Source organism: Phalacrocorax aristotelis, chromosome 20 (assembly GCF_949628215.1).
Source record: "Phalacrocorax aristotelis chromosome 20, bGulAri2.1, whole genome shotgun sequence".
Classification (NCBI taxonomy): domain Eukaryota; kingdom Metazoa; phylum Chordata; class Aves; order Suliformes; family Phalacrocoracidae; genus Phalacrocorax; species Phalacrocorax aristotelis.
This window is the reverse complement of record NC_134295.1, coordinates 8475156-8489681: the sequence shown is the minus strand read 5'-3', so window position 1 is coordinate 8489681 and position 14526 is coordinate 8475156. Positions and strand designations below refer to the sequence as shown.

At 47.9% G+C, this 14526-nt stretch overlaps 2 protein-coding genes across 3 annotated transcripts in view; both read left to right on the top strand.

Moving 5' to 3' along the window:
* Window positions 1-14526, top strand: part of FHL3 (four and a half LIM domains 3) — a 177640-nt gene that overhangs the window by 21569 nt on the left and 141545 nt on the right. The gene's annotated exons all lie outside the window — the stretch shown is intronic.
* LOC142066937 (uncharacterized) overlaps window positions 1-14526 on the top strand; it is a 328175-nt gene that overhangs the window by 246305 nt on the left and 67344 nt on the right. The window lies entirely within an intron of this gene.

The following is a 14526-nucleotide window of genomic DNA, read 5'->3' as shown; positions in this document are numbered from 1 at the left end:
CCTTCCCTCTTGAAAACTGCCGTGAGCTACCCCAGAATGGCTCTTCGCTTGGAAATAGATTACTTGACTTGTGAATTAGTGTCTAGGTTTGTACATGAAAAGGTGATATTCTCTACCTCTCTGCAGGAAGAGAGGCTGATGACCATTTTAGAACCAGTCCATTTCCAATCTGCTCTCTACTTCCACCACCGATGCTCCTACCTTGCATGTGGTATGAGCCAGCTGTTACTAGATTTCACAGAAGAAAGATGCAGACTCAGTGATTATTGGAAGATTGTGTGTATTCCGATTTGTGTGGGCTTCTCCTGCATTTCAGCCTCCCTCACTTGCCTAAAGAAACTAAAATGTGTGAATCTAGAAGCACCGTGATACCAGTGTTCCCCCCTGTACATAATATATACGCCTCTTTTCACTGAATCAGAAATACATGGTCAAAACCCCAGATATTTTTTTAAGAATAACTTGCAGCTAAGGTGATTTTATTACATAATGAATAGTAGAAATAAATACGATCAGTGCTTAGATTGTAACACAGGTGCTTTTCCACAGAATATAGACCCTGGAGTAAGTGATAAGAACTTAGTAAATTGATAGTATTAGAGTGGGGTGTATCAGGCAGTGTGCTGCAGGATTTATTAATGCTAATATCTTAAGAAAATACATCTTTTGTTAGTCCTTCTCCACATATAGTTTCAAATCTTTCCATTGAAATCCTGCTGTAGAAATAAACCTGCTTTAAAATAATTTACTTCTGTGGCACAGGATACCTTAAAATTTAACCCAAAGTCAACATAATAAAAAAATTGATCAGTTCAGTGAACACATTTCTTTGCCTTAAACTGAAACATGCATTCTGAAAGAGCATGGCTTGTGAATTGGAGATCCATGAAAGGAACAGACCTGCTAAAAGAATAGCATTTTGGTGCAACAAGCTTATTTGCTCAACAGCTTTCTACCGCAATTAACATGTGCGGCAAATGCGTTTATTTAACGTGACAGCCTGCTCAAATAACCCTCTTTCAAGAGTGGGATTATGTAGTCTGGAACTAGCAGAGTTACACTGAGATTAAAATTATCTAATGTCTTGTTTATCCAAAACGCCAGAAGCACCGTCTCCTCCTTTTCTCTGTACTTCATGCTGACTTGTAAATGATCTGCCTGGGCTCTGGTGTCCTTAAATTCATGAACTGTCCGAGCGCCCCGTTCAGCATCGGGCTGCTGTTTGGAGCAAAAGAAAGAGAAGCTGAAAGAAGCCATGAGGAAGAGAGTTTGTGCACCAGCAGTACTGAAAGTGTTTGACCTCGTCAGGCTTTGTCAGCTGGCAGTTGCGTTGGTCCTACAAGTCTGAAATTAAGATGATGCTGATGGCAAGGCATAAGAAAAATAAAGTGGCAAGATTCATAGTCAGGAATCAGCCAGTCCCTTGGGCTTGGCTAATAAGTGGTTAGCCTCTGCTCAGATGGCTCCATTGAGACCACTTTCTCCTGAGACATAAGCTGGGGACCTTCTGGCCAGAGAACTGGCGTGGGCTGGAAAAAGGGTCCGCTGCCCACTGCAGAAAATGCCACACGTGGGGCGTCGTGAGCAGGGTATGGCTGCAAGGCGCAGCAGCTGCCCTCGGGTGGATACTGTAGGCATGACTTGGACTTGAACTGCTGTTTTCAGGAACCGCTGTGCTGGTGAGGGTGTCAGCACGCATCGGCCAAGCCCCTGCCGTTGTTACGGTCCCGTTCTGCCCGCCTCTGTCAGAGGCTTGCTCCCTCAGCCTCCTCAACAGTGTGTAAAACACACACAAATTGTTTTTAACTGGTGTTGTGAAATGAACAAATAAAAGGGGAGGGTGGGCTAGTATCTGCTAGCTAATGGGTAGACAGAAATGGCTGGCCCAGCATGCATCAAGGGTGGGGAATCAACGTGCACAGGGACTCCGTGGCAGCCAGCGGAGCACTACACGGGGCAAGGAAGGCGATACAAGCCTCGCAGAGCAACTGAGACTTCTAAGCTCCAGGAGAAGCCATTCAGGTTGCTGCTCCCTCACCCAGCAGTTGGATGACTTTAATTTCTGTTGACTTAACTGACTTGTCCCCCAGAGTGGCCAGTCTTTGAGCTGTTGCCTTGTTTGTCCCTAAGATAATTTCTGCAGCTACTGAAGGCTGTGGACAGGAGGGGGGAGAAGGGTGTTGTGCGCTTCTCCGTAGGCTGGTTTGAAACACTGGGACCCTTTTTGAAGGAAAGTCAAAACACAACCTTCAAATCGGAAATCGTCTGTGAAAACAGACTTCTCCCTGCAGCTGCTTAGAGAGAGGAGCAGGTGAAACACAAAGCTGGTGATGGTGCCTCCCTGCATGCCCTGAAAAGCAGAGTCCCAGAGAGCCCAAGTGCACCCTCACTGTTAAGCCAAGAGACAACCTCCAGTTTCAGTTAATTTTAGAGCTGTAACAAGTTCCTCTTCCCAGTACCTCCAAATGTGGGGGATTGACAGAGAAAAGTTTTTGTGTCTTCTGAGCCTGGTGCTCTCTGTTACTAGTACTGCCGAGGTGGGTAACTGACTCATGTAGTCGCATATCACACTGATTTTCCATTCTATTCTGCTCCATGGCATTTTCTTGAAATAGCAGCTACATATTTCAGAAAAGAAAAAAGTTTATTCTGGTTACTGGTATGAGCAGCTGCTGAATATTAGAAAACAAAAAACAAGGCCAAATGGGCAGAGAATATGGAGACTAGAGGGGTTAGACAGCTGTATGAACAGCAGTTGATTTTTTCACTAGCTTATACTTTAGAATTACGAGGTTCGGTCCAGCTTGCATCCCGGTGGTACGGGATCAGGCAGATCAGTGCACATTCTGAAACAGTCTCTTTCTGTGCATGCGTTAGCCTGCATCAGCCCACCACAGAATCCTTCTCCTTGCAAGAAATTTTGTGGGAGGACTGCAGAATGTCCTTACAGCAGACTCAGAGAAGCTCAAGCCTGCTCTGAACAGCAGGGCCCCCTCTGAGCTGATGTCAGTTAGTGCTGTGTAGTTTTGGCTAGAATAACCATGCAGAAAATTTTTATAATTGTTCTGATGCTTTGGGAATGGAAGTGATAAAGTGACATTTGATGCATGATCATTTGTAAAATTGTGAGGAATAAGGTAAGGAACCAGATCCCTTCCCTTATCCGGCAAAAAAACCCTTTTCTTTGGTCAGCCCTATGCTGGCAGAAGGTCCATTTTAAACACCTTCCAAGAGCCACTGTGAAACACCTAGAGACCACAGGGTCTGCCACTTCTATTTTTTTTCTGAGAGTCTGGGAAACTCCTTGAGACATCCCCAACCCTGGAAAACTTCCAAGTGTTCCTGAGAGAGAATAATGAGGCTTTAACTCAGAGGCATTGCATTTTCAAATGTGGGGAGGCTGTTTCCATTCTTGCTAGAGGATTTGGCAGTCTCTGCATCTCGCTGGGACTGTCACCCATTTCAATTTGAGGATGCAAAGCCTTCTTTCAGTGTGGTCTTCGTAATATGGGACATTGTGCTGGTTTTGGCTGAGAAGGGGTTAATTCTCCTCACTGTGGGGGTCAGCTACCTTTCCAGCTTCCCGCGCTCTGCCGCGTGGCGTGGCAGGGGGGGGCTGGGAGGGGCAGGGCCATGGTGGGGGCGGCTGACCCCGACTGGCCAATGGCAGGTTCATTCCATACCATGTGACACCATGACCAGTATATTGAGGGGGGGCAGTGGCAGCGCGCGGGCGGCGCGGCGTCGGGTCGGCGGGCGGCGAGCGGCTGCGGCGCGTGCGGTTTGTTCCGGCGGTTCGTTCCCCCTCTCCCCTCCCCTCCCTTCCCCCCTCCCCCGGGGCTTTGCGCCTCTCATTGTTCTCCTTCACATTGCATTTCTACTGTTGTTTCTTTTAATTTTCATTATTAAACTGTTCTTATCCCAACCCACGAGCGTTACCCTTCTGATTCTCTCCCCCATCTACCGGTGGGGGAGTGAGCGAGCGACTGTGTGGGGCTGAGCTGCCGCTAAACCACGACAGTCTTTTTGGCGCCCAACGTGGGGCACGAGGGTTGGAGATAACAACAGCTGCTGGTCACAGCACCATGTTGTCCTTTTTGCAGTGGGTGTTAAAAATCGGTGTTGGTTGTTTGAGTCTGCTGTGTTCTGCTGTGATTAGTAATGTTTTGCCTACGAGATTTGTTATACAAACACTCGTTTTCAGCTTTACCTGGTATTTGGGGTTTTTGCTGAAACCGTTACTGTACTTCGGATACCACCTTGTTGAGGCAATTAGCAATTATACCTCCTCCTCTGAGAGATTTTATATGGAGGAAATACAGAATAATACCTTTGCAACTTTGTTCTATGATGTCTGTGCCTTTGTTACAACAACGTTTTTGTATCTTGAACATCCTTGGGTGGTTAAGGTGCAGTCATTGTTAGTTTTTGGGCATGTTGTTTTGGTTTTGACTAAGCAACTTAAGAATATCACCCAGAAATCTGCCCCGAGGCTTGATAGTTACGAGTGGCAGGGCATGTGGGATAGCATGGGCAAATACCTAGGGCAGTGGGCACCCCCAGTGTTTTGGAGTTTCACCCCCGAGCAAGTGCAGAATCCTAAAAAACTAGTAGAATATTTGGAAAAAGTATGTTGTTACGCTGGGAACTCCAGAGAGACACAGATAACTGCAACGTGCTGGGGTCTGGCCCATGCATACCGAGCCCTGCTCAACAGTATTCAGTGCCCCCAGGGGGAAGAGAATGTCTCTGGATTGAAATGCAAAGTGACTGGCACTGTAGACAATCCAGCCCTGACAACAGGCACTGCAGCCACTCAAACCCCCACAACAAGTACCGGAGCTAGCTCAGAAAATAAACCCGTACCAGTATCAGTTGCCCCCATACATAAGACGAAATATTGGAAGCGGACATCAACTCGTTTAGAACGGGATGATGAAGAACCAGGGCCATCGCGGGGAGAGGAGGGAGAAGTAATAAATGAAATAGAGACCACCCGATCCCTGTCCTTAAGCGAGTTGCGAGATATGCGAAAAGATTATAGCCGTCGTTCAGGTGAGCACATTGCCACCTGGCTGCTCCGATGCTGGGATAATGGGGCCAGTAGCCTGGAACTAGAGGGAAAAGAAGCCAAACAATTGGGATCCCTTTCTGGGGAAGGGGGCGTTGACAAAGCAATTGGAAAAAAACCACAAGCCCTCAGCCTCTGGAGGCGACTCCTGTCTGGAGTGAAGGAAAGGTATCCCTTTAAAGAAGATGTTACATATCGCCCAGGAAAATGGACAACTATGGAGAAAGGCATCCAGTATCTCAGGGAATTAGCTGTGTTTGAGGTGATTTATGGTGACCTGGATGATCAACGGTCATCCAAAGATCCAGATGAAGCCGAGTGCACACGACCCATGTGGCGGAAGTTTGTACGGAGCGCACCATCTTCGCATGCAAACTCATTGGCAGTGATGTCCTGGAAAGATGACGAGACACCAACGGTGGCAGAGGTGATAGATAGGCTCCGGGATTATGACACAAATATCTCTTCCTCGCTTGTCTCTGCTGTGGAGAAACTATCCCAAGAGGTCCAGCAACTCAAAGAAGATCTGTCCTACTCCCCACCTCGACAGAGCAGTGTCTCAGCTGTTAGGAATAAGCGTCCTTTGGCTCAAAGAAGGGGATACACACCACGGGCCACCCTATGGTTCTACCTGCGTGACCACGGAGAGGACATGATGAGGTGGGATGGCAAGCCTACTTCGACCCTACAGGCACGAGTACATGAACTGCAAGGAAGAACAGTCACTCAGGGAGGCTCTTCCAGGAAAGCTGCTGCTCCAGTTTCCAGCGAGCAAGTCCCCAGACAGAGGAGTAGAAGCGCAGATTTTATTTCTAAGTGTAATAGAGGGACTCCTGATTCACATTTACAGGAAGTGAGTTGTGACTGCCATGATCAGGACTAGAGGGGCCCTGCCTCCAGCCGGGTGGAGGAAAGGGATAACCGGGCTTACTGGACTGTGTGGATCCGATGGCCTGGCACGTCCGACCCACAGGAGTATAAAGCTTTAGTGGACACCGGCGCACAGTGCACCTTAATGCCATCAAACTATATAGGGGCAGAACCCATCAGCATTGCTGGAGTGACAGGGGGATCCCAAGAGCTAACTGTATTGGAGGCCGAAGTGAGCCTAACTGGCAATGAGTGGCAGAAGCACCCCATTGTGACTGGCCCAGAGGCTCCGTGCATCCTTGGTATAGACTACCTCAGGAGAGGGTATTTCAAGGACCCAAAAGGTTACAAGTGGGCTTTTGGTGTAGCTGCCTTGGAGACGGAGGAAACTGAACAGCTGTCTACCTTGCCCGGTCTCTCAAAGGACCCTTCTGTGGTGGGGTTGCTGAAGGTCAAAGAACAACAGGTGCCAATCGCCACCACAACAGTGCACCGGCGGCAATATCGCACCAACAGAGACTCTCTGATCCCCATCCATAAACTCATTCACCAACTGAGGAGCCAAGGAGTCATCAGTAAGACCCACTCACCCTTTAACAGTCCCATATGGCCAGTCCGGAAGTCTAATGGAGAGTGGAGACTAACAGTAGACTATCGTGGCCTGAATGAAGTCACTCCACCATTGAGTGCTGCTGTGCCAGACATGCTAGAACTTCAATACGAACTGGAGTCAAAGGCGGCCAAGTGGTATGCCACAATTGATATTGCTAATGCATTCTTCTCAATCCCTCTGGCAGCAGAGTGCAGGCCACAGTTTGCTTTCACATGGAGGGGCGTCCAGTACACCTGGAATCGACTGCCCCAGGGGTGGAAACACAGTCCTACCATTTGCCATGGACTGATTCAGACTGTACTGGAACAGGGAGAAGCTCCAGAACACCTTCAATACATTGATGACATCATTGTGTGGGGCAGCACAGCAGAAGAAGTTTTTGAGAAAGGTGAGAAAATAGTCCAAATCCTTCTGAAAGCTGGTTTTGCCATAAAACAAAGTAAGGTGAAGGGACCTGCACGAGAAATCCAGTTCTTAGGAATTAAATGGCAAGACGGTCGTCGTCAGATTCCAATGGATGTGATCAACAAAATAGCAGCCATGTCTCCACCAACTAGCAAAAAGGAAACACAAGCTTTCTTGGGCGTTGTGGGTTTTTGGAGAATGCATATTCCAAATTACAGTCTGATCGTGAGCCCTCTCTATCAAGTGACCCGGAAAAAGAATGATTTCAAATGGGGCCCTGAGCAACGACAAGCCTTTGAACAGATTAAACGAGAAATAGTCCATGCAGTAGCTCTTGGGCCAGTCCGGGCAGGACAAGATGTAAAAAATGTGCTCTACACTGCAGCCGGGGAGAATGGCCCTACCTGGAGTCTCTGGCAGAAAGCACCTGGGGAGACCCGGGGTCGACCCCTAGGGTTTTGGAGTCGGGGATACAGAGGGTCTGAAGCCCGCTATACTCCAACTGAAAAAGAGATATTGGCAGCATATGAAGGGGTTCGAGCTGCTTCAGAAGTGGTTGGTACTGAAGCACAGTTGCTCCTGGCACCCCGACTGCCAGTGCTGGGCTGGATGTTCAAAGGAAACATCCCCTCTACACACCATGCAACTGATGCTACGTGGAGTAAATGGGTTGCACTGATCACCCAGCGGGCTCGAGTAGGAAACCCCAGTCGCCCAGGAATCTTGGAAGTGATTATGGACTGGCCAGAAGGCAAAGATTTTGGATTATCACCAGAGGAGGAGGTGACACGTGCCGAAGAAGCCCCACTGTATAACAAACTGCCAGAAGATGAGAAGCAATATGCCCTGTTCACTGATGGGTCCTGTCGCCTTGTGGGAAAGCACCGGAGATGGAAGGCTGCTGTATGGAGTCCTACACGACAAGTAGCAGAAACTGCTGAAGGAGAAGGTGAATCGAGCCAGTTTGCAGAGGTAAAGGCCATCCAGCTGGCCTTAGACATCGCTGAACGGGAAAAGTGGCCAGTGCTCTATCTCTATACTGACTCCTGGATGGTGGCAAATGCCCTGTGGGGCTGGCTGCAGCAATGGAAGCAAAGCAACTGGCAGCGCAGAGGCAAACCCATCTGGGCTGCCACATTGTGGCAAGATATTGCTGCCCGGGTAGAGAAACTGGTTGTAAAGGTACGGCATGTGGATGCTCACGTCCCCAAGAGTCGGGCCACTGAAGAACATCGAAACAACCAGCAGGTAGATCGGGCTGCCAAGATTGAAGTGGCTGAGGTGGATCTGGACTGGCAGCATAAGGGTGAACTATTTCTAGCTCGGTGGGCCCATGACACCTCAGGCCATCAAGGGAGAGATGCAACATACAGGTGGGCTCGTGATCGAGGGGTGGACTTGACCATGGGTATTATTGCACAGGTTATCCACGAATGTGACACATGCGCTGCAATCAAGCAAGCGAAGCGGGTAAAGCCTCTGTGGTATGGGGGACGATGGCTGAAATATAAATATGGGGAGGCCTGGCAAATTGACTATATCACACTCCCACAGACCCGCCAAGGCAAGCGCCATGTGCTTACAATGGTAGAAACAACGACTGGCTGGCTGGAAACATATCCTGTCCCCCATGCCACTGCCCGGAACACTATCCTGGGTCTTGAGAAACAAGTCCTGTGGCGACATGGCACCCCAGAGAGGATTGAGTCAGACAATGGGACTCATTTCCGAAATAGCCTCACAGACACCTGGGCCAAAGAGCACGGCATTGAGTGGGTGTATCACATCCCCTATCACGCACCAGCCTCTGGGAAAATTGAAAGGTACAATGGACTGTTAAAAACCACACTGAGAGCAATGGGGGGTGGGACATTCAAGCACTGGGATACACATTTAGCAAAAGCCACGTGGTTAGTCAACACGAGGGGATCTGCCAACCGAGCTGGCCCTGCCCAGTCAGAAATCCTACATACTGTGGAAGGGGATAGAGTCCCTGTAGTGCACACAAAAAGTATGCTGGGCAAAACAGTCTGGGTTCTTCCTGCCTCTGGCAAAGGCAAACCCATTCGTGGGATTGTTTTTGCTCGAGGACCTGGGTGCACTTGGTGGGTGATGCGGGAGGATGGAGAAATCCGATGTGTGCCTCAAGGGGATTTGATTTTGGGTGAAAACAGTCAATGAACTGAATGGCACAATGTGAACTGCTATATAATATTGTGTGTCACCTCTGTGTTGTATCAATGATATCAGAGTACGAGCCTCCCAACCCATGGAAGATCAACTATGAAACAAGCCGTGCAGCAGTGATGGAACGATGACTGACTCGGTATGCAGCAACCCAACGCCACACACCATCTCTCCCACCCGGAAAGACTGATACAACAGATGGAGCCCAGAGTCATGGACTGCGTGCACTCAATGGACATTTTAATGGACATTTTACAGGGAAGATCCATGAACTAAGGGAATGATGTCTGTGTATTATGTTAAAGGATGGGAAGGGGAGGGGTGGTGGTTGGTACGGTTGTATTGCATCATATGGGACCTGGGCATGGTGTAAGTGGTATGGAATAAGGGGTGGAGAATGTGCTGGTTTTGGCTGAGAAGGGGTTAATTCTCCTCACTGTGGGGGTCAGCTACCTTTCCAGCTTCCCGCGCTCTGCCGCGTGGCGTGGCAGGGGGGGCTGGGAGGGGCAGGGCCATGGTGGGGGCGGCTGACCCCGACTGGCCAATGGCAGGTTCATTCCATACCATGTGACACCATGACCAGTATATTGAGGGGGGGCAGTGGCAGCGCGCGGGCGGCGCGGCGTCGGGTCGGCGGGCGGCGAGCGGCTGCGGCGCGTGCGGTTTGTTCCGGCGGTTCGTTCCCCCTCTCCCCTCCCCTCCCTTCCCCCCTCCCCCGGGGCTTTGCGCCTCTCATTGTTCTCCTTCACATTGCATTTCTACTGTTGTTTCTTTTAATTTTCATTATTAAACTGTTCTTATCCCAACCCACGAGCGTTACCCTTCTGATTCTCTCCCCCATCTACCGGTGGGGGAGTGAGCGAGCGACTGTGTGGGGCTGAGCTGCCGCTAAACCACGACAGACATGCAGATGGGTATCTTGGCAACATGGAAAAAGCTTTTGCTTACGGCTAGAGGACAAAGAGAGCAACCAAAGAATTCATTTTTTTAGTCCCATTCTCCCCACATTTTAAAAATGACTGAATTGCTAACCGGTGTCGCCCGTTGCCCAGAAACACCAGGTCACCTCTAAGGCAGTAGTGTTGTCTCTTCTACATGCTGCACTTGCAGGCTCTTCAGGCTACAGCACCCGAATTTCCCTCAGGTGTGCTGAACATTTCAGGTGATGATTGACCGCTCTCCCTGATATTTGTATGATTATTAGTCTCTTCTCTGTGTGCTATTCAGCGGACAGCACTGCTCATAAAAAGCAGATAGGAGCAAGTTGGGCTGCTGCCCCTGGTGAGCAGGAGAGAAGATGGGCTGATTGATGACCCTTGGCTGTTTTCTGATGTTGCAGTTGTTTTTTATGATGTCATTAGGAGGCTATAGTCACATTGAGGAATCCCTCATGACATCATAAAGGACTTGATATTTCGCTAATGTTATTTCAGCAGAGTGGAGCTGTGGCATTTTATAGTCTTTGCTTTCCCTATAGAATTAGGAGTTGTCTAACTACAACCTGGAAGAAATGCAAAAATAGTCAAATGCTGACTTCAAAGTTATGGTTGAAGAATGCTAATATGCTCTTTTGGAGCACACAGCACCGTTAGGTGGAATACATGATGTGTTTATAAAAGATGCCACCAGTGGATACATATCCTCATGCAAAGGAAGAATCAGGCGAGCTTTCCACTTTTTTTGGTGCACAGACACAAAGAAATATCTTTTCTGGACACTTTTTGGAATAGCATGGGAGGCACATGGCCGTAGGACGGCACCATGGCACCGTGTGGGTTTTGGCATAGGAAGACAGAGCTGTGGAGTAATGCTGAGATCGGGAAAACACTGACAATGGAGCCAGAAGCTATCATTTCCTTACATAAGAGGGGAATGCGAAGCCCTGTACTGAGAAGAGACGCTGTTTCGAAGAGCTTGGTGTAGGTGGCGAGGGCACTGTGTGGTTGCCAGCTGTACCGTAGGAGGGGTATGTGAGGACTGAGGTTGGTCAGCCTTACTGAGTGTCACCTCACAGTGTGAGAGCTCGGCATCTTCATTTCCCCAGGTGGAACTGCTGTTAGATAAGGGTGGGAGACTGGGAAAGGAAGGAGGAGGTTTGTGTACCAAGGGAGAAATCAAATTACGGTTTGCTTTACTGCAGCATTAAGGGATCCCTCTACCTGGCTCTTTGCGGGTCTCTCCTGCCTTCCTTTCCTAATGTACTTAACAGTATATAAATACTTTGGATGGTACCATAGTCTTTCCCTTTTCCACAGAGGAAATACAGCTCTGGTTTTACATTAATTTTCTTTGTGTTCTCTGGCAGTTCCCATAGGAAAGGAACTTATTTTTAAGCTACATTCCTATGAATTTTGCTCTGTTCTCTCTGAGAACTCCCTCTGAGATCCCAGCTGGGTTTGCTTAGGATCTTTTTTGCCCAGAATCCATCTGCATACTAAAAATTTGGTAAATTGGAATGATGGAGTTTTTTCCCTCCATGGAAGCTACTGCAAGTACAAGTATGTAACATCTCAAAATTATTTTACAGCCCCCCAAAGCAGCTAATTGGACTGTTTGGTACGAGACACAAGCATTTTCTGAAATACAGGCCAAAAAAATCACAGGAGAAGTGTGCTAAGAAGAGGCTATCACATAAAGAGTGACTATCTCTATCACGTAAAGAGAGACCGGGGAGTTCAGGGTCGGGGAGACGCTGTCAGATGGCAGGTTACAACGGTGACCTAGTGGTTGCTTTCAGTTTGTTCTGTGAGTCAGGTGGGAAGCAGATAGACTTGAGTCTTTTCTTGATTTTTAGCATAAGGAAAATTAACTTATGAACACATCTCTTATTAGAGGAAACCTAGGAGAAGGTGGAAAGAAGAGAACTGAACTCCAGAGAAGGGGAAAAGTTGAGGAGGGAGTGGGAGTCCCTCCTTTACTCCACACTCTCAGAAAATAATAGAAAAGCCCTTTGCCGTCCTCATTGCCTTTCCCTCATCTGGAAGCTTAGGCCTCTTCGGTGCCTTTCAAGGCAATGAAATGAATGATGTTCCTTATGCTGAAAATCAAGAAAAGCCTTGATTTTCTTGATTCCAGAGCGTATCTTTAGGAATGCTTGGTGCCGCTGCTCTGCAGATAAAAAGCTACCTAAATTCATCTATATCGAGGGCTAGTCATTTTACCTATGTTTTACACTCTTCTCTGAAGTTTAAAGCTTTCATTATAGTTTTCTTAGCTGGCAGATTGTTTAACATTTTTAAAGAATAAATAAAATTGGTGTTTTCTCTGTAGCTTACTGAAGCAGTATATTCCTTTTTGCCTTTTCTTCCAAGACCCTCCTTTTCCTAGTGTATGTCAGTAGAGGAGAATTACCAAGGATGGGGGGGGGCAGAGAACATTAAGTGACATTAAATCAAAGATAATTATCAGCTGTCAGTCAGCAAATGGCACAGAGCCAGAGCAGCACTGAGTAGGGGTCTGCCTGTCCGGCCTTACTTCCTTTCCCTTCAGAGTTTGCAAAAGGTGTAATATTTGTCTTTGAGCAGCAAATTTATTACCAGGTGAATCTGGAATTTTAATACAAAGCTCCATTTGGAGAACGAAAACCCCTTTCAATAGAACAGGATCTCTGATGATGCATTATTTATCCTTTCCATTTCAATGCCCCTGGCTCAGCACCCAGTATTGCAGCAGGTTTTTTTTCTTCTCCTGCTTGGAAAGAAAAATATTCTTATAATTTTGAAGGGGTTACTGTCACTGACATTATTAATAGAGCTATGTTATTAAATTACTTTATATATACCCTGTATAATATTTATCCTTTTTTAACATGCTCGACATAAGAATCTCAGTGAGAGACCCTGGTGCAGCATCTGCATTTCAAGAGGTCTTCAGAAAAAAACAGTAAGGAAACCTTAATCTGTTATAGATGAGAGGGAAGAGGGATGGGAATCCTTGTTTATGCTCAGTGAGGACTAAATATGTCAGCTGGCTATGAAACCTTTTCTCACGTTATGACACGTTCCCAGTATTATGTTTGACCGGTTCCTGTCAATGAACTGGTTGTTTCAACAAAATTCTAGGATATTATCGAATTTTGCACTTTGTGTTGGATTTGTGCACCGAGGCAAAAAGCTGCATGAAAAGGCCTTCTAAATACCAGAGGACAAAAAAAACCCCTGTTGTTTCTACTAGTTTTCAAACCTTGGATTTGTTCCTGTGTAAGAGCTATTTGCAGGGTCTTTGTGCAGGTGAATTTCAGATCGGGTACCGGGTACCTCTCGATAAGCGTTCCTTGTGGTACTAGAGGTTATGCCACATTTTCTTCAGGCAGCCCTGCTGTGCCTTTGAGTTGTGTCCTTAGATCTGAAGGAGGAGAGTCGGGCAAAGCGTATGCATTTCAGAAGCATACCTGTAGCTCGAGCTACCTGAAATCTGGCCGAGGAGACAGGTCCGTGTGGTCCTGAGGCCATCTCTCTCGGCCTCTCTGGCAGCGCCCTGCTCATCACACTACTGCTAAGCCTGCGGCCCCTTGACAATCGTAACGCCCAAGGCAGCAGATTTTAATTCTTGTCAAGGGTACAAAAATGTCTGAGCGCCTCCCATCTGCCATTATTCTGACCGTGAACGGCAGTCGCCAACTAACAAACCTATGCTCCGGAGTCTGTCCCTCGCTCTTCGCTGCCCTGCCACGAAACTCAGGCTTTGCCTCAGAAGCGAGGGGGCCTTGGGGAACGGTGGACACTTGGCGGTGTGATCCGTTGTTCCTCTCCTGCAGTCAATGACGAGCTTTGCCTGCAAGTAGGCTGCGTGTGTCTTAGGCGTAGCTCGCCACCCCTGCTGCTCTGTTCTCAGTTGAAGCCAGTCCCCCCGTGTGGTATCAGAGTCAGCTGGCCGTGATACTGCAGACAGATTGGGGCTTCAGAGAGCAGGTGAGAAGCAGGGGGACGCAACCCCCTGAGAAACAAACAATTTTACTTTTGTGCATTAACAGTGTGTCGTGTACAGCGAAGGTGAACACAAAGGGGAGTCCTCAGAGGATGTTCTAGCACTCAGCATTTCCTAGGGTCATTGGTGGCTTTGTGATTCTTTTTTTAAACATATAAATCACTGATTAAATGTCTGTTTGCCAGGCTGCACCACCCTGGACATGCCTGGAGATGTCCCAAAGGAGGAGATGGGAAAGGGGGAGGGGAAGAGTTGCCTGCAGCCTGGGATAGTTATCTGTTTACTTTGAACAGAGCAACTGATCTACCTCTGAGGTTTTGCTTTCACACAAGTTCATCCAGTTCACCTACTTCTACGGCTCGTTATTAATAGAATCGTTAGCAGGTTCACTCCACAGCTTGTAGGGAAGGTGTGCACATGGGTGGCACCTGAAGACAGAAAGTATCTGATTACA